Source organism: Pleurodeles waltl, chromosome 4_2 (genome assembly GCF_031143425.1).
Source record: "Pleurodeles waltl isolate 20211129_DDA chromosome 4_2, aPleWal1.hap1.20221129, whole genome shotgun sequence".
Taxonomy (NCBI): domain Eukaryota; kingdom Metazoa; phylum Chordata; class Amphibia; order Caudata; family Salamandridae; genus Pleurodeles; species Pleurodeles waltl.
In genome coordinates, this window is record NC_090443.1 from 94,452,496 (window position 1) to 94,478,115 (window position 25,620).

Below are 25,620 nucleotides of genomic sequence, written 5' to 3' on the forward strand. Positions count from 1 at the left end.
GATGCAAAACCCTGCCTGCCTTCCTGCTTCTGTCCTGACAATCACAACAGTCCTGACTCGTTCTGCAGCTGTGGGGACTCCAAAAGCCTCTGAGGTTCTCCAGCACTTCACCAGCTTGAGAATATCCCTTGGAGTGGAGGATCCACTTCACTGCTACCTGCAGGCACCAACTGAAATGTTCGGGTCACTGTTCTGCTGACCACCGAGTCCACAGATGCAGCAGCCGCCTAGGGGGACGTCACTGAGCTCCAAGAGCCCAGTCCCTTCTCCCCACCAAGTGAGAAGACATCAGGATGACCCAGATGCGTCCTGCACCAATATCTTGGTACCGGACCACTTGCAGCAACCAAGGCTAGTTGAAGTCCAATCCGGATTCAACATCGAATTCAAAGCCCAGTTGTCAAGGGATGTCAGCACCACAGAGGACATCGTCCAGAGTAGTTCAGCTGCTTTGTTTTGCCCCTCTTCTTGCAGGTCCACCAAAGAACAGTGGACACTTTGTCGCAGCAGCACCATCTACAAAGACCTGCTGCACCCGAGCTCCACGGTCTGGGTCCATGACATCCGGCGGTGTGTCCTAGCTCCCAGAACCCCCACAGACTGAGCCCCCTATTGTGAGCTTCGAGACTTGTCACCAAGTACCTCCTTGCAGTCTCTTTCTAGGTGGCTTCCTAATCACAAGCCGTGCCCGTCGCAGGACCCTCGACTTGACTTGCATCACTGGACCTGGATGCCTCTGGGCATTTAAAACTGTATTGCCGGTCTTGCTTGTGACCTTGTACCCTTAGCAGACTAAAGTCCACAGGGGACCCCCGAGAACTGTTTGCAAGGACCCCATTGCAGGAAACGTACCTTGAAACCTTTACCTGGTAAAAACACATTTGAGTGAAAGTGTTACTTACTTGCCAAATTAATACAACCGCAACAGTATTCCTCTTCTTGGATGTTTTCTGTTGTTGAAACATTATATAAGCAAAGTAACTATTTTTCGAAACATTGGTCTTGAGTGTCTCTCATTTATTAACTGTGTGTTCAACAAATGCTTAGCACTACCCTCTGCTAAGCCTAACGGATTACCCACACTACCACAAAAGAGAGTTTTTGGGCTTATTACTTTTACTCCTGTAAACCAATATGATTCGCCTGTACTATCTGCATAGAGTACCCCTACATTTAGTATATTGCATATTTAGCCAGCTTCTACACATCCACTGCGCTGGGATCCACGTACCTTTAAGTATTTAGGGATCAACATCTACCATAGCCCCAAGATCTTGGTGACTGAAGTCTGACGAGAGCCATTGCTCACCGTCCCCAGTTGGTGTTCTGGTGCACCCTTCCACACAGTGCAAGGCAGGGTGTTACTGTCAAGGACGGTGATAATTCCCTGTCTGTTATAATATTTAATAACCTTCTGGTGACCTTACCTCGAAACACCTTACACACTATGCATGCCGTGTTAGGAGGTTTCTTCAGGAATAAAGGCAGGCACTGCATGGCACTGTACAAGATGCAGCTGTGGGTGGAGAAGGGGTCTTGGGGCCCCCAACTTCGAGCACTACTGTTTGGCGGCACAGTTGCAGTGACATGCTCGCTGGTTGGCAGGGCAACTGGTAGAGGACCTAGATGCACCTGTGGGGGATCAAGTGCAGCTTCTGGTGAGGAAGGCCTTTCTGCTGTCAGCTATGATCCCAGAGCGGCTAACAGCCTCTTGGGGTGGGGGGGGGGGGGGTGGGGGGGGTTGAAGTAAAATTTGCATATCCCAGCGGCGAAACATTCAGCAAAACAGATAATGATATGGCTTTGAGGCAGAGACCTCAGTCTACAAGAGCCGGTTTCCGTGTAGCCAGCTTGTCAGGGGGTGCGCAGAGTCCTTTCGAAACTCATGTGCCTTCATAGCGTCTGCGCTTCAGGGCAACTATGGCAAGCGGTTTCTTGGAGCTGTTTAGGCTTAGCAAAGCAGGGAGTGCAGTGAATAGTTTTTTTGGATTTAGCGATGTCAGTGGTGCCTAGGTTAATCGCCATGAACTGGCAGGCAGCTGTGATGTCCGCCTTGGGACATTGGTGCGCAACAACACTTAAGTTGGGTAGGGCTGAGACAGTGGCATTATGTCGGAAGGAGGCGCGGGGTTTGCATAACACAGACTGGGAGGGCTTGAGGGACGAGTTACAGATGACCCAGGAGGCATCCCCTGACCCCAAGTAAAATGTCTGGCTAGTTATCTACAGGGTAGCACCCTCTGCCACGTCAACGGACCTCCTGTTTTCCGGTGATTGTTGGACCAGCAGTGTGGGACTGTATTCATGGCGGCTATGAGGGGCTGATATTGAGCTCCTTTTATGTCCAGATCTCTCAATATGGCATAGCTGCCAAGGTTTAAGATGGCTATGTGTGAAACTTTCATAATTTCCGTGTAATTATGAGTGACATTTCAATGACTACGAGTGACACTGTTGCGTAGGCTCTCATTATCGTAATGAGACTACTGGATTTGGGCGGCATTATCACTTGCGCTGGGGGGGACAGAGTCTGAACCCACTACAGGTGACACCTGTCGGCCTAATCCGGGTTTTGCTCCGGCTAACTAGCAGTGCCTCATCCCCACCCAAGAGCAGGGATGATTGGGCAGCTGAGCGCATGACACAATTGACTCCCGAAGGAAATCGTGGTCACTCCGATCGCATCCGTTTCTCTCAGTTACATTAGTCTCACATATGCAAGGACAATCAGAGGCAGAATAAAATTCAGTAAGGGTTTATTGAAGCAACTGCATCTTAGATAATAAAGCATGTACTGCAATAACTAGGACGATGAAGGATTGAAATTGTGACAAGGAGGGTAAAGCAAAAAAATAACGCTACCATATTGTCACCAAAATCATTAAAATAATTCCTACCTAGGCTATGTTAGAGGACAGTATGTTAAGCTCTAGTTCTGCCCTTCAGGTTCTCCTGGGAAGACATCATCCCTCAAACCTGCGCAAGAGGCCTGTAGTCTATATAAGCAGCTGCAGCGAAGCACTCCCCAATAAGCATACATTCGTGGTCATCTGGCTGAAATCTCCCTCTAACGTACATGGGTCAAAATAGTGTTTTTATAATAAAACAGCTGATGTTCCAAGAAAGGATCCCTACGTAAGAGTATGTGTTTCTATGAACACCAGAGACAAAGCGTTACCACGTTTACTGGCAACCTATCTTACTGCAGCCTTGAGAAAAGCACAGAATGAAAGAAATGTCTTGTTTAAGAACGCCGTGCTGGCCTAGACAAAGAACAGCTAGATAGAGAAAATAAAACAAGACCGCAAATGTGGCTTTTACTAAAATAATCAATTGAAGCTAAATAAAATATGTCTGGGTTAAAGTGCACAGCGGCAGGCCTAGCTTGCATAACGTGTATGGAGCTATAACTAAAATGGCTACATAACAACACTTTCTCGCAAGCTAAATCAAGCGATGAAGACGAGGGAATCATAGAAATATCGTAATATATTGAGAATCCTATACCTCCCCTTTTACACCACTGCCCCCTTGTGGCCTTTGATAAGCACTACTCTGAGCTTACCTAGGAAAGTGAGAAACTGGAACAAGATGGTTTTACCGCACTTCAGGTCACGGTTGCTTTGTGTGACAATCTCCGGCATTGTGGGAAAAATGACCGGATATACGTTATTCTAACACGAGATTCGTGACACTTGGCAGAGCTGCTGTGGTGTTGGGAGCCTGAGGCTGGTGGTGGATGAAAAGGGAGGGGCTGCTTTCTTCTGAGACCGTCCTTTTGAGTTCAGAAGTAGTTGGCATGGCATGTTGTTTCTGTGTTAATTTGATTTGATGATTTCTTTGATGAACCAATGACTCCTTCCTTATGTCACCTGATATACGTGTAGCGTGAATATTTTGATCGAATTACTGCGATTTGTATAAAATGTATGCATAAACCCAGTGCTTAATTTGTGCTTGTTGTTTCCGGTGCTGAGCACCGGCACTTATTTTGAGGGCCAGGGCTTATTTGCATGCTTCAAGCATTTGCTGCGAGCAAAAGACACAAATGGGAAAGACGAAAGAAGGAAAAACTTAAAAGCGTCATAGAGGGAGAAAGTTGCAGGATGAGCTGAAGGGACAGGGGTGGCTGTAAATGGATTGAAGAGGCGCAAGATGGCTTCAGGATTACGCTGCCTCAGTATTCAGTGCTGGCAGATTTAATTACAGCAGCCTCGTGTTTAAGAGAAGGGCTCTGAGCACCTGCACCTGTGTATTTACAAATTAAGCACTGCATAAACCTGTACTGTGCTGTAATAAAACTTAACAAAAATAATAAATGGCAAATAGAGTTGAGGCCAGAACACAACCCTGGTGTACGCCATTTTTTACAAAACGTTTTTTTTTTAGACTGCAGCAGTCTTGATTTAATTCGGCTCTTGCCCAAAGCCCCTTGTGCATTTCTTTCAAGATGGCCCCACTAATAAACATTTTAGAATTTTCCTTTGTTTGATGATGTCTGTATATGTTTTGTAAAATGTTACATCGTTAGCTGTGTTGGCCCCTTCAAGAACAGTTTCAGCAGTAAAGCATTTCAGGTGTGCTCGAGGAAAAGCGTTGGCGCCCTTGAAATACGAGGGGTAGTCATGGAAGTGAGCACAAGACACAGTGTATTTGCGTTTTTGGGAACAAGGCATGCTACTTGGAATGCTGGTTATTATGTGCATTGTGACAAAATATCATGCTTCTTTTCAAGGGATTTCTAGGTGCTCGATTACAAGTTACAGTGCTCAGTCTATGATGTCTACTGTGCTGGAGAGGGAGCTTCATTCAGTAGGTAATTTCAAGTGTGCCCCTGAAGAGGGTACAGTGCATGGCCGAGAAGGCAGTTGTGATTTATAACACGTTAGTGTGAAGGTGATGTCTGGTGTGTTTCGGAGCAAGGCGCAGTGGTTAGGATCACAGGTGTGCTTTACAAAAAGGTTCTGCGTTAATTAATGAAAACAAAAAACACATTGAATACAGTTTTGATGGCATTCCCATTTCCGTCTGCCCCAACCAGCAGGAATTTGGTATTGGAGGCATTTAGGCAAAACTTACCGCGGACATTGCTGCTTTGTTTTGGAAAGTGGAGCAAGTCAATAAGTGCACTTATGTCTTTATTGCCCTGTCTGTATACAATGCTGAACTAAGCACTGCCTCCATATTACAGAGTGATGAGGTCACCTGCTTATACCGTACTTCCATCAAAGAGACAGAGACAGAATATTGACCTGAATGGAGATTTAAAGAAAGTAGCTTGAGGATACCGTGATTGTAATCACATCTTGGGTGAATGCAGCGCACAGATGTGTGTTTCGAGAAAAGACAAAGGAGCGCATCTCTGGGTTTGAAAAATGTTGGTTTTGGTCTTTTTATTGTGTTATGTTATATGAGATAATATACATAGGAAGATAGTAAATGGTACAGATCGCACATCCAGCGGTGTCCACAGTGGTGGGATGTATTAAAAGAAACGAAGATCGGTTCGCGTGGCCGAGTGCCTGACTTCCAAACAGGCACTGTAAAGTGCATAAAATACACAACATGAAATGAACAAATAAAGACCACAGCACTAAAAAAGCGTATAGCTCAAATTCAGTATGAGCAAATGTTCAAATGTAATAAAGCAGTAAGAGGATAATCCAAAGTCCTTCTTTGTGTTCCAGTAGGTCCTTTATTCAGATTGTTAATCATGAATCCAAAGTACAGTCAGAAACTGGTACAGCCAACACGTGTTTCGTCACACCTGTGACTTTATCAAGGCTGTGTCAGACGGTGTCTGGTACGACGTCCGTATCTGTGGGGAAGTCCGTATGTTAAATGGCTTAGTAACCGTAGTGGTAAGCACAGGTAGTAATCTGTGTAAAAAACAGTTTCCCCCCCAAAAAAAAGGGTAGCACGGACCCAGGTAAGTCCGTTAGGTTGTAGATGGGTCTGTCCGTCCGTGAAATAAGCAGTTGCATTATATAGTCAGCTGTAACATTAGCAGAGATACAAGCATTGGCTGGAAACAATACTCTTTAGAAGAACATAAGCAGATGAGATTGTATCAAGGAAAATGAGTTCTTTTGGCCCCTCGGTAATATTATTGTATTGTTACTTGAGGCTGTTAGCCACTGCAGTAGTTCACACCTTGTGCAGAAATGCAGTAACAGCTTTTACTCTTCCCATCATCAAATGCAGTAGCTCAGGTTGTGCTTTTCCATTATTAATGTTATTTGAGTTCGCCTGACCTGCAGTTTTGCTTCAGAAGCTGATTCCTTCATATTTCTAAAATGGAAGATTTTTATTCAAGAACTGTGGACATAAACTCAGAGTATACATCCTAATAAACTTCTGCTGCTTCATAACCAGCGGTCTAGATGTGTCAAGTGGCTGCATATACATTTCTTCGAGTGGACAATTGCTTTTGTACCTCGAGTATTGAATGTTCTGTACATAAAACATGAATATTTCTTTTTTTTAATCTGACATTCGTTCCACACATAAACAACGTCACCAAGAGCACTTTCCATCATCTGCTATTGCTTCAGGTCATTTTGAATCTTGCTCAGATGCATCCAGGAGGTCACCCTACATTTGTCATAACGTTTTCCGTCTTCATTGTTTCAACTGTATTCCTTCTAAGCCGCAGTGACACCCAGATGCAATGGTCACATCACTCCTGCCTTCAGATAGCAAATGTGTTTTTCATATCAAAGGAAATCGCAGTTGATTAGGCCTCATTGTCTAGATGCCTTTTCGTGCTCATGCTCTAGGTTACCAAACTAAACTTTTCTAGTCCTATAAAGCACTGGATCTTGTTCACTTCAAATCTTCTACTTATTGACTGTTTATGGAGAACAGATGGTTGCAGATCTCCTCATGTTCAGACATCATCCTCTCGAATGGCTCCCCACCCTTAAGACATTTAAAGTAGAGTGAAGACCAGAAAATGCATCTCTTCCAATCAGCATACAGTTTGGATTTCCTATGAGCTATACCTGATAGCTTGCATGCAACTAAATCACACAAATACCAGCTGGTCATACACCTAAGACTGGCACATGTCTTTTGGATTTCAACTTTAAGGATCTTTCGATCAGATTCATTAAGTGAACCTACTTATGTGCTAAACTAGATCCAGATTTTTTTGGCAATACCAATTCATGGGTGCCTGGTGGCTCTGAATGAAGTTGACACTGGAGTTGCGAACTCACTGGAAGTGTCTTTGGCAGGATACATAGGGTGCATCAATACAGAGTAACTTCCGTTCCTTTTATTCCCATCCCTATGAAGGATAAGAAGTTTTTAAGATTTCTTGATCTCTTCTATGTGTTTTTGTTTTTGTCACTTTCTTCAGGATTTGGGAAGAATGTTTCCTAACAAATCTTTGGGCTATAAGCAGTGCTGATCTGGTTGCAAGCAGATGTTGTTTACAGGCCCTTATTGGCTTAATTACTGCATTTGGTACCTAGGTGGATTGAATATCGATAGTTACAAAGTATGACGTAACAAACCCATGAATGTACCATGGATATTACAATGCATTTTCTGGTGGCCATAGTATCAGCCAGGAGGGTCAGCAAATTGTAAGCACTCTCTGAAACTTCCCTATACAACATTCTATTCAGACTAAGTGGTTCTGAGGACCGATGGCTCCTTCTTCCGATGGTTGACACCTTTTTACATATGCCAGAATATCACCTTGTTTACCTTCTTTCCTCCGCTATACCCTTCTAAAGATAAGATGAGACAACACAGCCTGATCCCAAAAAGAGTGTCGTAGTTCTACATTGATCGTACCAGAGTACCGGCTGGATGATCAAATGCTTGTTGGGTATCTTGGGGTGAAGAACGGAAAGGCTGTGCAGAAACGAACTGTCTCACAATGGATAGTGCTTTGCATAAAAATCTAGTGCTCACTGACCAAAAAGCAACCCCCTGAGGTCTTGTACGCTCATTCTACCAGAGCCAAGGCTGCAACCACTGCATTCTCATGGAGACCCTGCCCTGGACATCTGTGAGGCAGCATTGTGAGCGTCACTGCACAGATTGACCAAACATTACTGTCTGGACAGTCTGTTCTGTCATGATGGATATTTTGCCCGTTCAGTCCTACAGGACCTTTTGGTCTAATTTGCTTGCAGGCCCACCTCAGGATTACTGCTTGGGTATCTATTCTAAGTTAAGGAGTCTGCGGCTAGAAGTCTCGATCAGATGAACAAGTTACTTACTTTCAGTAATACCTTATCTGGTAGAAGCTCTATCTACTCACAGATTCCTTAACCATTCTCTATGCTCTGCAAACTGATGTCTGTATAAGGTTACCTTTTGGGGCCCTTAGTACTGCACACCAGTGCATCAGCATTCTTTGTGACTGTACGCTTCTTGCCTGAAAAGTCCCCAAAAGAAACTGTCAGCACGCTGGGGTGGCACCTACATAGACACATCCGGTGTGGATGATGTGGAGCCAAACGACACCTCCTACCAACTTGCAGGGGTACTACTCAAGAATTTCCAGATTAAATAAGACACCTGGGGATAATTCTTAGGTAAGGAATCTGCAGCTAGATAGCCTTTACCAGATAAGACGTTACCGAAGGCAAGTCATTTGTTCTATCTGTAGGTTGCCTGACACCTCATTGTGCAGTCTCTGTGCCATTCTGCAACCTAATCCAATCATATAAGGTTAAAATGTACATGGCCTCTTTGAGATAGAAATTTAAAGGTCCCTCAAAGCAAGAACACTGTCTCATCTTAAAACCCATCTTGAAGATGTAAACAAATAACTCTGGGGGTGGCTGCAGCCACGAAGATAGCAGTGGCAACACCCCCTCTGTAAGTGCATACAACAGAGGTAGGCCTCATTACACATCATTAAGGGGCAAGAAAACACACGCAAGGATTTAGCCCCACAGGTGTACAATGCTGGAAGGCCTAGTGCAGGGAATAAGCTTAACAACAAGCAGAATGCGGCATGACAGACCCCCACTCATCCTTTGGCTTGAAAGCAAATGAAACATGACCAGGCTCAGCGATGTAGGGAGGCAGGCAAAAGCCGGATCACGGTAGTCAGCAGAATAGTGATTACTGGTGCCATATCCTGTCGCTCTGATCCCAGAACACAGAAAGAAAGCAGAGGAATAGCCATATACGCAGCAGGTGGCACCACCATTGCCATCCATCAAGGACCAGTAACTTGGGCTAGGGAAGTGGCCTGTCGACTCGAGGGAAGATTCCCGAGTTTGTGGAGGCAGCGGGGAAGTGATTGCTCTTTTAAGCATTATGGCCTGCTTTCACCTGCCCCATAATAGATGTCAGGTTCTGCAGTTCCACAGATGGGGTGGGGGTGAGAGTGAAGAAACCCACATCAAGAGCCTTGAGGCTATAGTAATTTGTTTCACAAAAATGTACAAGAACCATGGTAACACAGCTCAGGGAAAATACAGCTTGGAAAATGGGATCACCTATGCCAGAAAAAAAATAATTCTGAGATCTAACGCCCCTCCCCAGAGACACCTGGAACACACAAATTGGCCCTTACGAGAGCTATGCCTCAATCCTAATGACGGAGACAGCCAACTAATGGTAACCCAGCTTTCAAACCATTACTTTAGTACTTTGGGGATTTCCTGCATAGATTGTTCTGCCATTGCTCTAAATGACACCAACATCTAAGCCCATGGGCTAGGAAGATATTGGGGATCTATGGACTAGACAGCAAGTGGAAGGGGTCTATGCAGCAACACCTTTAAGGTCAGTGGAGAGTTAAAAATGGTGCAACAGCAGAAAATCAACCCATTGACTGAGGAAGAGCTTACATTTGTCCTGCCAGAACTCACAACATAATGGAGGAAGACCTCTGGCAAGAATTAGCATAAATCTGTCAATCCCTGACAGATGCTTTAACCACACTCAGTATCAACATACATCAATAGAACAGGAGCTAGATTCACTGGAGGAATAGTGATTCTTGTACTAGGAGCATAAGATACTTTGGAGTAATTTCAGGCCTCGAAAAATCATAAAGTTGTTACTAGACCTGCAGGTCGAGTAACCTGAATAACCTACTTGACCTAAATGTAATGTGCTTGGCCCGTAAAAGGGTCTTGGTATGTTATACAAGGGAAATATTTTATTTTATGGAATTGCCTTTTTCTTCATTCTCACATATGATGAGTGTACCTTCAAATATGCAAGTTTAACAATCTAGCCCACATATAAGGGTACACATGATCCATGACTTGCCTCCTAGTTTATTAATACCATTATCATCAGGGCAGGAGTGTTTCTCAGTATATTTAAATGTGTGCTCCTTCACCTTCTAACTGAACAGAACACCTATTCTTTGTCAACTCATCAGAAGAGGTGAGTAGTTCCTAAAAATAGCTCAACTGCGATAACAAGTGGGCGAGTAGATTTTTCTCTGCCTGAATCTGTGCAAATATCGAGACTACATGATTAATCAGACGACTTTGGAAAACAGGAAAGGCAAATTAATAGTAAGAGAATGTGCCAAAAAATATGATGTCCTTGACTATGCTAAACTGCTCATTGTGCAGATTTTGGGTGTCCAATAAGGCGAGAATGTGTGAATTGAGTGGGTACATAGTTTATGCCCAAAACAGCAGCCACAGACAAGAGACCAAGGAACATTCTTGCAAAAATGTTATGAGTGGGAGTGGCCGAGCAACCAAGATGATGGTCGCAGTTTAGTGCCCCTCTCGACCTCCATTGACATCTACAGCCTCTAATCCAGTTTGGGGCTCCTCCCCACTGAGGCATTGCTGCACCGAACAGAGGGGGAAGGATCCGGAAGGCTGCAATTCCAGCAGTCCGACTGGGGCCGCGTATAGCGCCGAAGCAAAAGAGCGGCCCCCAGAGGATTGCAGCCCAGTTATGGCAGGCTATGTGCGACACCGCTGGTGCACCTGCATGAGTGCTGTAGACTGTGGAGCCTTGTGGAGGTGAGCGTGCCCTCGTTGGATCTGATTGGCATCTGAGGAGTGGTGAGTGCTGGGCAGGCTCCTTAAAGTGCAGGAGGCCGACTGCCTCATGGGCCATATAGGTCTGCAACCCTGCCCCCTCCCTTTCTTGGTTGACTTGGCCTAGCATTGGTGGCAGCCTCGCAGGGGCCATCAGTGGAACCCCACATGGCTACAGGGCCGATGGCCGGCGGCATTGGACACACCGGAAACCCACAGGGATTTCCCATGCCTGAGGATTGTAACAGGCCGTGGTTGAGGCACCTGAGCAGCGGGAGACTAGAGCTGGGTTCTGGGCTGCTTGTTCTCCTCCACCTACTCCCCCCACCCAACCTCCCCTGGGCGAGCTGGCCTGGACCCGTCTACACTTCGCTGCTGCTTGTTGGCCAGCAGGACGGACCTTGGTTGTGCTGTGCCTCCCCTTGATATTACTTTGGTGGTGGCTAGCTGGTTTCCAGTGCTGATGAAGGCTGAATGACCTGTAGTTGGCTGTACGTGCTGCCCCTGGGTCAGGCGTACTGGGTGCCCTGCACTGCCCAAGCTCAGTACAGGGCGGCTTCCTCTCATAATGGGAAGGGACAAGCTACTACCACCTGTGCAGATGCAAACCAAGATGAATAGATTCACCACCGTGGCCCCGAAGGCCTAGACTCTGCCCCTGCTCTCCTCGTGTGGCAGGGGGGGTCAGGACCCCCCCAGACCTTACTACCATCTCTCTGCTATTCAGGGTTCCAGAGAAGCGGTGGAATCTAATCTGGGTGAGGTCCAGATTTAGGTTTCTCTCCTGCATCTGGACCTTCGAAATGTGGCTCATCTGGTCACGGAGGGAGAGACCCATGTCTCTTTGGTGGAGGATGAGGTGGCCACACTTAAGTAACAGGCCTCCAAGTTGCCACAGGTCGCTGCTCTAGAGGCATCCCCTGGGGCCTCTGGCATGTGTGCTGATTGCTCGCCAGTTTATCTACTGGGATTGAGACTCCATTCTCCGCAAAGCCCAAAAGCACTCTGACGTGCATTTTGATAACACCTGTATTATGATTTTTCCAGACTACACAAGGAAAGTCAAGCAGATATGACGATCCTTTAATGAATTTAGGCAGAAACGACGAGCCCTTAAACTCCCCTATATGTTGCACTCAGCCAAACTGAAAGTTATCCTTAACTCCGTAGTTCATTTTTTTTAAACACCCTAACAGGCAAAGGAGTGTGCCACGAAGAGGGTGGACTTTCCTTGACAGGGGCAAACTGGGACCACTGAGACTGATGAGACGCCCAGGGCACTCCGTCATGGCCCGCGGGCACAGCAGAGGAGGCGCACATGGTCTTGAAGGACCCGAGCTGCTGCCTGTGGGTGTGATGCCTCTTCTGAATCGGCGGTTTAGCAGGTGTCTGTGGAGGGGACCAGGTGGCCTCTGAGATCTAGGGTGCGATGGAGACGGCAGTGGCGCAGGAAGACTCTCTGCCTGCCCCACCGTGACAATTCTTTCATAGGCTGTTGTTTAGGGGAGTGGAAATTTTCTTCGGGATAAAACCTAGGCTATCTTTTGCTGATGTTTTCTGTTTTTATTAGAAGCCGACTTGTGCTCATGGTCTGGAGGAGGCCTTCTGGCATTGACTACTAACTGGTTCTTTTTCCCCCCTTTGCTCGTTGCTTGTGTGGTTGAGGTGTGAGGTGTTCAGGGGAGAGAGAGGGCATGTGTTGCATGCATGAGGGGGAGACAGGGTGGGTGACAGACCCTTCCTAAGTTGGGAAAGTGGGTTGTTCAGAACCCATGTACGGCAAATGTAGAGTTTTTTTTTGGGGGGGGGATTTTTTTGTTCAGGTTGACACAGTTAGGTTTAGTAAGATACATGACTGCGTGATGTCGCCTCGGTGGGTACTAGGGGGGAGATCTTGAGTAGGATGCCTCTAGGGAGAGAGGATGACATTTGCCTGTTTAATGATCCCATCATATAGTGACGGACTGGTGATCGTCTTGTGGAATGCCAGTGGGTTAAGTTGTAAGATCAAATGGCGGATGGTTATGCAGTACATCCAAAGACTCTCTCCCGACCTTATGCTCCTTCAGGAAATGGATCACATGCTGCTGTCTTCAAAGGGGGGTAAATATAGGTTTGGAGCATGCAGGGTTCCCATGGCGTAGTTATCCCGGCTAAGATGTCTCCATCCTTTGTGGTTGAGCGCCAGTGGGTAGACCAGGAAGGTTACGTGGAGGTACAGGAGAGTGGGGCAGGAAAAAACTTATCAATAATGTGTACGCCCTGCTGCAGCTCCAGTTGCAGGTACTGGAGGCTCTGGGCCCCATCCTTTTGGATACCCCAGTGATCTGCATAATATGGGGGGATTTTTATGCAGTTATGTGTTGGGACCTGGATAGGAATCCAACCCGCCCGTCACGACCCGGGGTGCCATCTGTATTGGCGCGCTTTGCATACCCATTCGGGCTGGGAAATGTGTAGAAATACCTTAAACCACATGACAGACCATGTTTATTCCTTTCTGGGGTCTACTGGACGCTGATGTATTTTTTTGGACATATGGGATGTGTTAGAGCAAATTTCTAATTAATAAGTAATACCTTTTGTGGCATGAATAACTTGCATTTGAATTGAATTTGCTGCACTCAACAGGACTGTGTTTCCTTAAATTAACCAGACTGGGCCCCTTTCTAACTCCATCTTGAAATTTAAAATGTGACTATGTTTTCATTCTTCGTATCTCCACACGCAACAAAATGTGTGCTGAAACACTGTTAAAAGTATTATGGATTGTGGTTCTGTCTTAATAAGATTTTGTTCTTTGTAAGCTTTCGAGGAAGCTTTGCTCTCAAAAGTTACTGTTCAGGACTCTTCCTGCCTGAAACTCAGTGAGCCTTTCATTTCATAAGTCTGTCGTTGTTCTTACATATAAAAAGATTTGCACGTTCACAGCCAATGATTTTATGGTAAATGGGGACTAAATAGTATTTATTTAGGGGGTGTTCGCAGGTATTGTTGCATTGTATTCTGTATTGTGATTTGCTGAGCCTTTGAATCATTTTGCTTACCCATGCTGACAGTTTTAAGTTGTATTTCATATAAAACGAGGCTCATTTTGAAGGTGAGTCATGTCTACTATTCCTTGTCATTTGAGATGCTTCCTGCTAGTCTGTCTGATTCATACTTAGAATAATTTTTATGTTTTTTCTGAGGCTTGATCGTATGTCAGACCTCTTATTACATTTGACTGAGTTTAATGTTAAGTCGCCATATATGAGATTATTATGCTTTTGACAGATTAACCATAGTTAGCCTTCTGTATGGTTTTAACTCCGTGGTTTCTAACTTTTCTCCAGAAGACGTGTTTATCAAACTATGCTATTTGATGTATTGTTAATCCTAATCTATTCAGAGCCACAGCTCCTCCTACTTTCTTGAGGACAAGACCAACCACGATACTGCGTAGACACTTTATCTAAACTATCTGGTAAATTAGCGTCAACAAATGTGATAATGGTATACGGGCAAATTGCAACATACCCCTCATTGTACAAACCCATTCATTATAATCTCGACATTACATAAGCATCTACAAAAAACGGCTCCCTTCACAATACTATTGAGTAGGTTACTCTAAAATTATATATTTACTTCATACATTCAAATTAATTTCAGTTGGAGTCAGCAATTGTTACCAAAAGATCCTCTTTATTAAGGTATATTTTTTTAATGCAAAATATACTTGTACAAACAAACATTTTTCATAATTTAGAAAACGGTTTCCAATAACATAGATTCAATCAACTGCTACCTCTTCCTATGTATTCATCCCCCCATAAAATACATACCAAACACTCATTCAACACACATAGTATATACCCTACATCTAAAAACCAGAGCACATACAGTTAGCCAATATCAATAATGTCACTAATCATTCAACATTTTACATTAGTATAAGTTCTCCAAAGCTTCTCCTTTACATATATATAAAAACATATAAATCGTTTTTCCTGGTTCATTTTACCATACATCACAAAAAAGATGGTGGCTTGCTCTACAGGTACTGTGTGACATTGTGGTTCCAAATGTGTGCCGATGAGTGTTTCATTTGTCCAGCAGAAGATCACAACCAAGAGAGCTCTCCCTCTTGCAGAAAATGTTTTAACTGGGGACAGAACGTCCCAGAAGTGAGGCACATCCTGCCTATCCTGGGGTGCCACATCACCTCTCCATCCCTGTCCCAAACTTCCTGCACAGCATGATGAGATAGTTCAAAATGGTGTCACCCAGAAGTCACTAGTCATATCCCCTCTGGGGCCCACCCTTCACTGACATCACTGCCAGGACCTTTCCCACTAAAACCTTAAAGGGGAGCCACTACTGTGTTGGCTGTAGTTGGCTGGGCTCCCTTCTTCAGTGAGCTTGGGCTGGCCCATACCTGGTACAGTGTGGCACCTGGTTGATTGATGCAGAGGTCTCCATACTCTTCCTCCTCATGGTCTGAGTGAGGCACTGATTGCTCTCTTTGTGTGGGGGTGGCCTTTGCTTCTGATGCTGAAGAGAAATACAACTAACTTGGCACAGCAGCATGACAAAAGGCCCGAACTCTGATCCTGAGCTGAACCAGAGAAATATGACAATCCTGGATGACCCATAAGATCTGTACAGATATCCTTTTGGAGCTCTCATATTTGGGTTTGGCATTCATATTCCACCCCAGTTCTATATGTCACTGGCCTCTTTAGGCCAAATGGAAGCAAAGCTGCACTCTAAGGCAGTCTTCCCCATGGGTGTATAATGGAGTGACAGGGCAGACGAGACAGTAAACCACACTGACGTTTGCCGAGTATACACCATCATTATGAGGTATACCTAAGGTCAATATCCAACCTTGCAGATTGGTTACCTACGTGCATTTACCGGTCTCCACATGACAGGAGTCTCCTCCGCGTGGCCCTCAGACGTGCAACCAGCCAAGTGCCCCTTACCTTGGCTGCAACTTAGTGGCCTTATCATAAAAGCCAGACACTAGAGGTAATCCCTTGCAGTCCATTTACTGTAAGTTTACCATGGTGAGTCACCAGTGATGAGGCTGACCCACAGTATAAAGGTAAATAAACAGGTGATCAAAAAATGAAAAATGTGTGTGGATTTGATGGGCAGAGCAATAATCTTCTCAGGCGTTTTCCTTGTCAATGATCATAAGCATTTTTTATTTCACGTCAACCAACATGTTTTGTACCTGTGGGCTTTTTCTATTCTCTTTAACATCACCATCCAAAAGAAATGTAGTCACCTCAATAACAGTCCTAATTGCTTGCTTTCGTTGGTAGCTGAAGATATCAATAAGGGTACATGATGTCCCAATTATTTCCTTATGAGCACAGTCCGTGGCAGACCATTTATATAGAACTAATCAAGAGAAAGTGCATAGGTTTCCCCAACAACATCATTATGTAGCAGAAGAACGATCTGCCTACTTAAATTATAGCACGACCAGAGCAAGCCAAGTTTGACTTCAAAGGATGATCCATAAGATTTGAATTCACAATGCAAATTTTTGTTCTTGTTGTCCCGGACTGTGCGAGGTGGCCAGGGTCCTTGGATCTACTAGAGCTGAGCTGCACCCCTCCTTGAAATTTTCCAAGAATGGAAAACCTACATCTCCGCAGCTTGCTTACTTTTCCCAGACCTCCCAATTCTAAACATGTATGCCTTGAACTTGAAAACAAGCACTTTTTCAAAATGATCTTCCTTCAGAAGTGATGGAGGTGTACCCATCAGCTATCCTGCTCTTTCACCAGAGATACCTATTCAAGTAGATGTGTATTGTAAGAAATTGGGTGATTAGCTGAGAAGGATGAGAGCGTCACTCAAGTAACAAACACAGACCTTGTCAGGGTGAACCACAAAAGCCACTAAATTAACATGTGATTATACCTTTCATAGCTTGGCACAAACGTAGTCAGACTTAACTTAAAGGCAATCTGTAAAGTATTTATGCATCACACAAACAGTAATAAAGGGAAAACACAACACAAGAAAAGTCCCAAACCAATTTACAAACATAGAGTAAATTAAAAAAAATAAAATTACTAAATTCCAGTATGTAGGCCCAGAGTTATGATTTTTGTAAAGTTTCAGGCAAAAATAGCACCAAGAAGTTTACGCAGAAAACGGATTAAATCTTGAGGCTGCTAAGGACCACTCAGCAGCTATTTCTCTTTAAATGATTTGCATGATCAAGGCCTGTCGTTTAACTGTTAATAGTTTCTATGAAGGTTTGCAGAAAAGGGCATCCTCAAATATCCTTGATCCCTTCAATTTCTCACTTGGGATCTATTAGTGTTGGCAATAACTTCAGCTGGGAGGCGCACTGCAAAGCAACCCCATTCACTCCCTCCTCCATTCCTACATATTCTCTAAACAAAATTGTGGCACTTGGAGTTGAACCTTCCTTCCTTCCTGATGAAATTCCATATGGCTGAGATAATCTCATTAACGTCATTTGTTTTTGTTCAGATCACGTATCTAAGAGCGGAGAGAGCTGCATAGATTAGATTCCATGAGAGCTGTCAGCCACAATATTCAGAGAACACAAGCCCCTCAGGGTTGATGGCAGCTTTCTTTTTAAGCTTTAAAGGAAATAATCTAGGAAATGGTGGCAGATACAAAGCAAATCTAGATGTATACTCCTGTAAAGCATTGTTTTGAGCTGGTAAACAAATCCCACCAAAAGTTTCATGTCCAGTCAGCTATAGGCATGGCAGATGCTTAGATGTGCTGAGAGGCATGATACTTAAAACATCTTTGAAGATGCATGTATGTAGCTTTTCTCTTTTTGCAAATGGCACGATTTGCAGAATCAGGCCGTTTAAGACAAGAAAAAAGCATTTTGGTATGTACAGACCTTATTTTGCAATTCTGTAATCTATTTACCGAATCACAAAATAGGTTTGCGAGTCGCAATTACGAAGGAGCGTTCCCTTCCTAATTGCGAGTCGCAGTGCCATGTAGGATTGTTTTGTGACTGTGAATGCGGTTCAAAACAATTGCAGTTAAAACCAATTTCAAATTGGTGCTAACCCATTCCCAAACTGGAAGAGGTCCCCATGAGACCTCTTCCCCTTTGGGAATGGTAGTGGAAACCACTACCTGCTCCGAAAAAAAAATAAAGAAAGCTTTTCATTTTTGATTTTGAAATGCATCCCGTTTTCCTTTAAGGATAACGGCCTGCATTTCCCCAAAAAAACAAAAAAAACTGCTTTATTTAAAAGCAGTCACAGACATGGTGTTCTGCTGTCCCGAGCAGGCCACCATCCCTGTGAGTGCAGCCATTCCCAATGGGGTAATGAGGTAGATCATTTGCGACCCCATTGGGAATCGCAAACAGTGTGAAGTACACCTGACCTAGTCAGTGAACTGCTCTGCCTCCTCGTAGTTCCACCAGCAAGTAGAGCCCTTCGATCCTCTGAACTTTGACCTCTGTCAGGAGTTCGAGGCCCTCCTTCACACACAGGCTTCTGTCTGCGCCTCATCCCCGGTGTTTAGTGGAGAGCTCTGCTCTTCTACTCGGCTGCCCTCTGCCTCTCTTCTCCTCTTTTCCTCTTTTGCCTCTGTCTCACTCTTTGTGTGCTTTTCCATCTGTGTTCTGTCCTGTTTGTGTTCCATTTGTCTTTCGCTTCTGCGTTTCACTCTCTCCTCCTCGTTTCTTTCTCTTCTCACTCCGCTTTCTCACTCTCGCTGTCCCCCCCCCTCTCTCTCTCCCCTGCCCCTCTCCTCTCTTTCACGCTGTATCCCCGCCACTGCCGCCCCTGTGGCCCCGCCCCATTTTTCACCCTGCTTCTCAGCTGTCCTTTCCTCCCCCCCTCCCTACATAATGGTGGCCACTTCTCAGTAGGACGAGCAACATCACTGACTTAGTCAGTGAACTGCTCTACCTCCTCGTAGCTCTAGCGGCAAGTAGAGCCCTTCATTCCTCTGAACTCTGACCTCTGTCAGGAATTCGAGGCCCTCCTTCACCCTCAGGCTTCTGTCTGCGTGTCATCCCTGGTGTCTAGTGGGAGAGCTTTGCCAACATTCTCGCCTCGATCAAGAAACCTTCAAACAGATGCACTGACAGAAAGGCCATCTGGTTCACCGCCGACCTCCAAGAATCCAAGCAAACATGCCGAAAACTCAAGAAGAAGTGGCACCAAGAACAGACACCGGACAACCACAGTCTTCAAGAACGCCATCCGCAGATACCACCAACTCATCTGAACCGCCAAAAGAACCTCCTTCAAAGAACGCATTGACAAGAACGCACACATCATCTGCGGCATACCCCAAGGGTCATCCCTCAGCCCGACCCTCTTTAACGTTTACCTGTCACCGCTCACAAACATCCTCCGATCACATGACCTTAACATCGTCTCATACACCGACAACACTCAGCTGATCCTCTCCCTCACCAAGGACCCCGCCACCGCCAGAACCAACCACCACGAAGGCGATCGCCAAATGGATGAAGAACAGCGGCCTGAAACTGAACTCTGACAAGACTGAGGTCCTTATCCTGGTGGCCTGCCACAGTGGGAACCGCACCGACACCCACCGACCAAGCACGCAACCTGGGGTTCATCCTGGACTCATCGCTATCAGTGACCCAGCAAGTCAACGCTGTCTCTTCCTCCTGCTTCAACACCCTCTGCATGCTTCGGAAGATCTACAGATGGATCCCCACCGAAACCAGAAAGACGGTCACCCAAGCCCTTGTAAGCAGCAGACTGGACTACGGCAACACCCTTTACACAGGAACCATGGCCAAGCTCCAGAAAAGACTGCAACGGGTAAAGAACGCCTCCGCACGCCTCACCCTGGACATCCACTACCACGTCACACCCCACCTGAGAGACCTGCACTGGTTCCCCGTCAACAAGAGAATCACGTTCAAGCTCCTCACCCATGCTCACAAAACACTGCACACAGCTGGACCGGAATACCTCAACAGACGACTCACCTTCTACACCCCGACCCGTCAGCTTCGCTCCGCTGACCTTGCCCTTGCCAGGTTCCACACATCCATAGATCGACGGCTGATGGCAGATCGTTTTCCCACCTCACCGCCAAGATGTGGAACACCCCTCCTATCTACCTGCGACAGACAGAGGACCTGATAACCTTCAGGAGACTCCTTAAGACCTGGCTGTTCGAGCAGTAGCTCCCTTCCCCCCCCCCCCGCCTCACCCCCAGCACCTTGTGACCCTCACGGGTGAGTAGTGCACTTTACAAATGTTATGGCTGATTGATTGTACATATGTTTTTGTGAATCGCAAATTGAGGAGTCGAAAAACTTGGGGTCTTAGATCTGGCCTCTAGTCCTCTATGCACTTTTATACCAATCATTATTTGGTAGTACACAAAAAGGAACATACTTATTTTGGTAGGGCAGTGTTCCGGCTTTTCCTCAGAGATCCTTCTTAAGAGATGATTTTGGGGTTGGTTTATGTAAGGATTTTGTGGGAACAAGCATCCAGTAGAAGAATGAGTTACTTAGCTTTGGTAATGGTGGTTCTGATGAGTTAGCTTACTGCTATTAAAATCCTCTAAACATTGTTGGGCACACAAAGATCTCTCCAGCACGTAGCTCACATCTGTAAGATATTTTAAAATGCATCCTCTGTGTGGCCAATTAAATAAGGTATAACAGGTATCCTGTCAATGTTGTCCTTGTTGCTAATTTCTTTGCAGCATTTTTTTCAAAGAAATGTGTACATTGATTTTCAATTATTTTAAAGCTCCGCCTTTTGTGACTCCACCCCTTTTAAACTACAACACCTTAGGCCAGATGTATCAAAGTCCCTGTTTGCATTTTCCAAATAGCAATTTTTAGGAAATTGCTATTTAAGAAATGCAAAATGGGATGTATGAAAATTGCGATCTGGTACTAGCGATTTCTTAAAAATTGCAATTGCTATTACCGAATCGCAGTTAGGGAATGGAACTCCATTCATCCCTATGGGCCTGTAGTCCCATAGATTTTGGATTACCTAATTTGCAAATTCCTTTTAGGAATGCAACCCCCAGGGTTCTGAGGGCCTAAGGCCCCCTTTGATTCACCCCCAAAAAATATTTGTGGACATGTGAAGCGCTACATGTCATTTTTGATAATGGATTAAAAAAAAATTGCACATGCTTACCACCAAATTGGATTTGGTGATAATTGCATTTCCTAAATGCCCAATTCGCATTTAGGAAATGCTTGATACATGTGCTTTGGAAATCGCAAATAGGAATTCCCTATTGAAAGATTCGTAATTTGAGATTCCCTAAATGGAGTTTCAATTTCAGGGTCTCGCTATTTTAACGATTCCTTGAAACTGCACTGCAAATGCCTTTCATAAATCTTGAAAGGCATTTTTGCATTCGCAAACGGTCGAATTTTGCGATTTGCACTGTTTGCGAATGCACAATTGTTTGATACATCTGGCCCCTTGAACCCCAATTTATGGGTTCCTGCAGTATTTTTTTCCCCAATTCCAGTACTGTCTCCGATTACTCAGGAGCACTTATGATCAAGTCCTACATTTCTAGAGTTCTTGAGTCTGTGAATATGGGGCCTTGGAATTTATACCTACAAATGCTATTGTAAGCAAGCCACCTTGTTCCCCGCGCAGCTCGTAGGCGACCCTGCGTCAGAAGTGACTAGCTCATTTATATTTAGATTGGTTTTTTTTCACTTTTTATTGTGGTACTGTTGGTTGTGTTAACCCTTTTTTGTATGTGCAATTGCAAGTTCGGAAAAAGTAATGTTGAGTAGTTTTACAGAACCCTTTACTGTATAGCATTTTAAACATGTCCAACTAGATTTCATTTGTAAAGTGCGGTAGGGACAAATGTATTGTTTTAGTGCTTATTTTTAGGTGGATCTCGGTTGAGTTCCAAATCATAAATAAAAATTGAGTTGTGTTTACCCATTATTTTTAATGCAGCTCTGGGAATACCACAGTGTAAAGAAAGCCACAACTGGATAACACACTCACACCTGACAGCTTAGATCTCCGTATTCTGTGTGGTTTAAGATACCGGGGAATCAGACCCATAAATAGTTTGCGCACTGTGAGCTAAATTGCTCCTTGAACAGAGAGTTTAGTCTGGAGTGAAAAGAGTTGCATTATTCATTTCTTTTTTAAGGCCAAGTGGTTGGCTCGGTGCAGATGTTGGCGTGGAAGCCCGCCTTTGCTATTGCAGCTCGGGTTTATGTGCCGCAGTCTAGCAGCTATGTTGGCAGGCAAGCCTGGGACACGGGCACGTCACAAACTAGGCCAGAGGCGAAGAAAATAACCTTCTGTACTGTACCTCGGAAAAAAGCAGTGTTGTAGGGTGGGAGGGACGCGGGGAAGTCAACAGACTGTAAGAGGCGCAGTCGAAAAAGACAAACGAAGGCGTGGGAACAGCTCTGTTCCTGAACGTGATTCTGTGTGGAGAGGAAGCGGCGATCGCTCTTGCGCCTCGGAGATCCCCTCATCGCTGCTGTGGGCGGTGGGAGGAGGCGCGCGAAAGAGGGGTGGAGGGGAACGGGCTGCGGGAATGTGAAAGAGAGGATTTGATGCGCATCTCTTCTGCTGTCGTGTTTGACGATGTGAGGAGGGTTGATGAAATTAGGGCGCCGAGGGTATGACGAAATTGTGATGCCTAGAGGGCGCCGGAATTGGGAAGAAGCCTAGGGTGAAATGGAGTCATGAAAACGGAACCAGTAGGACTTTACTGTCATGACAAAAGGTACGATGGAACCGGGACTCGTGAACATACTGTATCGCGACAAAGAAATGACGATAGCGCGACGTCGTGCATAGGTCGGTCGCAACCTGGGCACCTCCTCTTCGTTGACACCTCCGAGCATCCATCAGGCAGCAGAAAATCTCTCACCTCTTCTCGGCCGCTGCTTCGCAGTTAACATGAAAGGGAAAGAAAGACGAAGGCAAGGTTTGTGTTTTGATTGCGATGGGTGGCGGCGGGGGCTCGGGTGCAGAAGGTTGACTGGCGCCTTCATGAGGACCTGATCATTCCTCCTTCTGTTTTGGAGGTCGACTCGCCCGTATTTGTTTTAACATGTAATTCTATTCGCACCTTCTCTGAATAATACACGTCCTTCCTCCTGTCAGTGGGGAAGGTGATGGCATCCGTCTCTCTTTCCCCTTCACCTGCTCCGCTTTCGTAAATCTCTTTTATTAGAAAATGTGATGAATGTGGAATGATGGCAGTATACGTGGGCTTGGAGGAGTGTGTGTGGGGTGAGGTATTGTGTATCGTTGTTTGGGAATGGTCAAGTACAATGATGGTGCGTCGGTGAGAGGGACCCTGTACCATCGAGAACGTGTCATTTTTAGATGCTGGAAGAGGAATATCTGTACGAGTATTAGGGATGGGGATGTTTGTTGGACAGTGCTTCAAATGGGCCGGTACTGTCCGGTACGGAATACCTGCACTTTTTTTATTTTTAGAGGGTGGGTACCTGCACTTCCCAAGAAAAACGTAATACTTTTCATTGGAGAATACCGGCACTTCTCAGAAATAAGCAAGCACTCTGGTACGTGTATCGAGTTTAGGGGAAGGACTCGGGAATGTTTAGGATTGAAGATCTATGTGAGTGTTATGGCTCATTGGTGTGAGTGAGAGGATGAGCTCTGTGGGATTAAAACTGCATAGAGTCTGGGGAGATCTGTGTGAGTTTTGGGGCGTGTGAAATGTGTATCAATGCTTTCAAACAGCTGTAAAGGTGTTGGAGAGTATAGACCCTTGAGAGTGTTAGGAAAAATCTCCATGTGTGGGTGAGTAATCGTAAAGTGAGGACATCATTGGTTTTGTGGGAGGGTGGGTTCTTCATGGGTATTGGGCGAGAGGGGGGTCAATATGGGAGTTTGGCAGTGGGTCTGATACATACATGAATATTGGAAGATGACGAAGAGTTTTGGGAGGATGAGAGCTGCAAGCATGTTGGGGACATTAAGAGCGGTAAGAGTTTTTGGAAGGTGAGATTCGCATAGGAAGGAGATGCCCATGATCCTGGGGAATGAGTAAGATTTGTATGTGATGGGAGGGTGCATTTTTATAAGGATATTAAGAGGGTTAGGTATCCTTTAGGTGTGAGATCCTTTTTAGGGAAGAGCGCCAAAGTGCTCTGCCTTGTTGTAATGTCTCTGTGGGCATTTAACCACACCCACTCTTGCTATTCACTCTTTGTTGTGCTTGTTTTAAATGCTTCATTTTTATTGGTGTGTTGGAGTGTAGTTATTATAATCAAAAAATTAACATGAAATGTTTGCAAATTAATGTATAATGATGTCGCATAGAAAATGTATCAATGTTCTTTTAACATACGCACTTGAAATGTGCCCACGGGGAGTGGCCATCAGTGTATACGATGATAAATGAAGTTGACTAATAATGAATTATTGATGTACTAATGTGTGGTTTTGTATTAGCGTTAAGAGTTATATGTTAAGATTTTGCTAAAATTAATTGCTAGGCCTTAGTTAGCATGACTCGGGGCCTAGCGGCCGGTCTCATATTAAATGTGTTTTTCTAACGTGCAATGTGCTGACTTGCTGAAGGACATGTAGCCGTACTTTTCCCGAAAGCTAGAAGATGTGTGTAACCGTAGTAATTTCTTTCGTATGAGACTCGACTTGCTCAAGGAGACATTCTTGCTGAATGCAACAGTGTAAACTTGCCACAGGTACAAGGTCGCCTGAACAGGTAAAGACAATGGGACTACTGACTGAGCCTGCGAGAATAAAAGTTTGTACCTGACATTCTACCCGTTGGGGACGTCAATTACAGGAGCCAATGAACTACGTGAGAACTGTCCTAAACTGAAAATCCTAGTGAGGTGACAAGTCAATTATTGGTTTGAGATAATGATGCACCAAAATTTACCCAATTGGAAATTAAGAGACTGTACAGCAAGAGTAATATAACCCAGTGTCACAAGGAGAAATCAGCCATTACGTGCCATTCTTTGCTAGTACCTAGCCACTGTGTCTTAAAGACTTTGCTGTTTGACTCTTCCAACCATCCTTAACCTTGCCTTGCCCGTTTTATACGTTTCCTCCTTATGAGGGAAGTGTTCCTTATTACCTGTCTTGCTGAACTTTGCTGCGTTTCCTGCTGATGGCGAATCAACTGATGTCCTGAGGACGAAGGCTGACTCTGTATGCTGACCCATAACGGAGGGTAACTATATGATAATGAAATCGTAATTTTCTGTTTGCCTTTTCTTTCTAGGTACCAACTGCTTCTTTTGATAGAGACCATAGTCAGATGTTTTCTAAATTTGTGTTGCTAAATTGTTTTGCATGAAGCCCAATATGCTAATGCTAATTTCAGGATAGTTGAGGGGTTCACTAAGACAGAAGCAAATAGACAAAGGACTGAATCAATGTTTTGTTGAATAATGCGCTAATGATACTCTGCTAAGATTAGTCCATGTTGACGTCGTGCTTTGTTCTAATGTTTATGATCTTTGCTTTGATGAAATCTTCTTCAAGTTGCCATATTGTGACATTGTTGATGTGTTTTCTGGTATTGAGACTAATAAACTTGCTAGTAGAGTGTAATCAATAGGGAATATAAATCTTACTAAAAAATGTGTGGTTATTCATGACTG

General features: G+C 44.9%; 1 protein-coding gene across 19 annotated transcripts in view; it reads left to right on the forward strand.

Annotated features, from left to right (window-relative positions):
• Positions 1-25,620, forward strand: part of DTX3 (deltex E3 ubiquitin ligase 3) — a 222,425-nt gene that overhangs the window by 119,939 nt on the left and 76,866 nt on the right. The window contains exon 1 of one of the 19 annotated variants that reach the window (XM_069230831.1): positions 22,348-25,187. The exons of 15 other annotated variants lie outside the window; for them this stretch is intronic. The gene's annotated coding sequence lies outside the window, so the exon portion shown is untranslated. Of the gene's footprint in view, positions 1-22,347; positions 25,188-25,620 lie in introns of those variants that run through there. 3 more of the 19 variants (XM_069230824.1, XM_069230814.1, XM_069230823.1) reach the window with 3 other exon arrangements.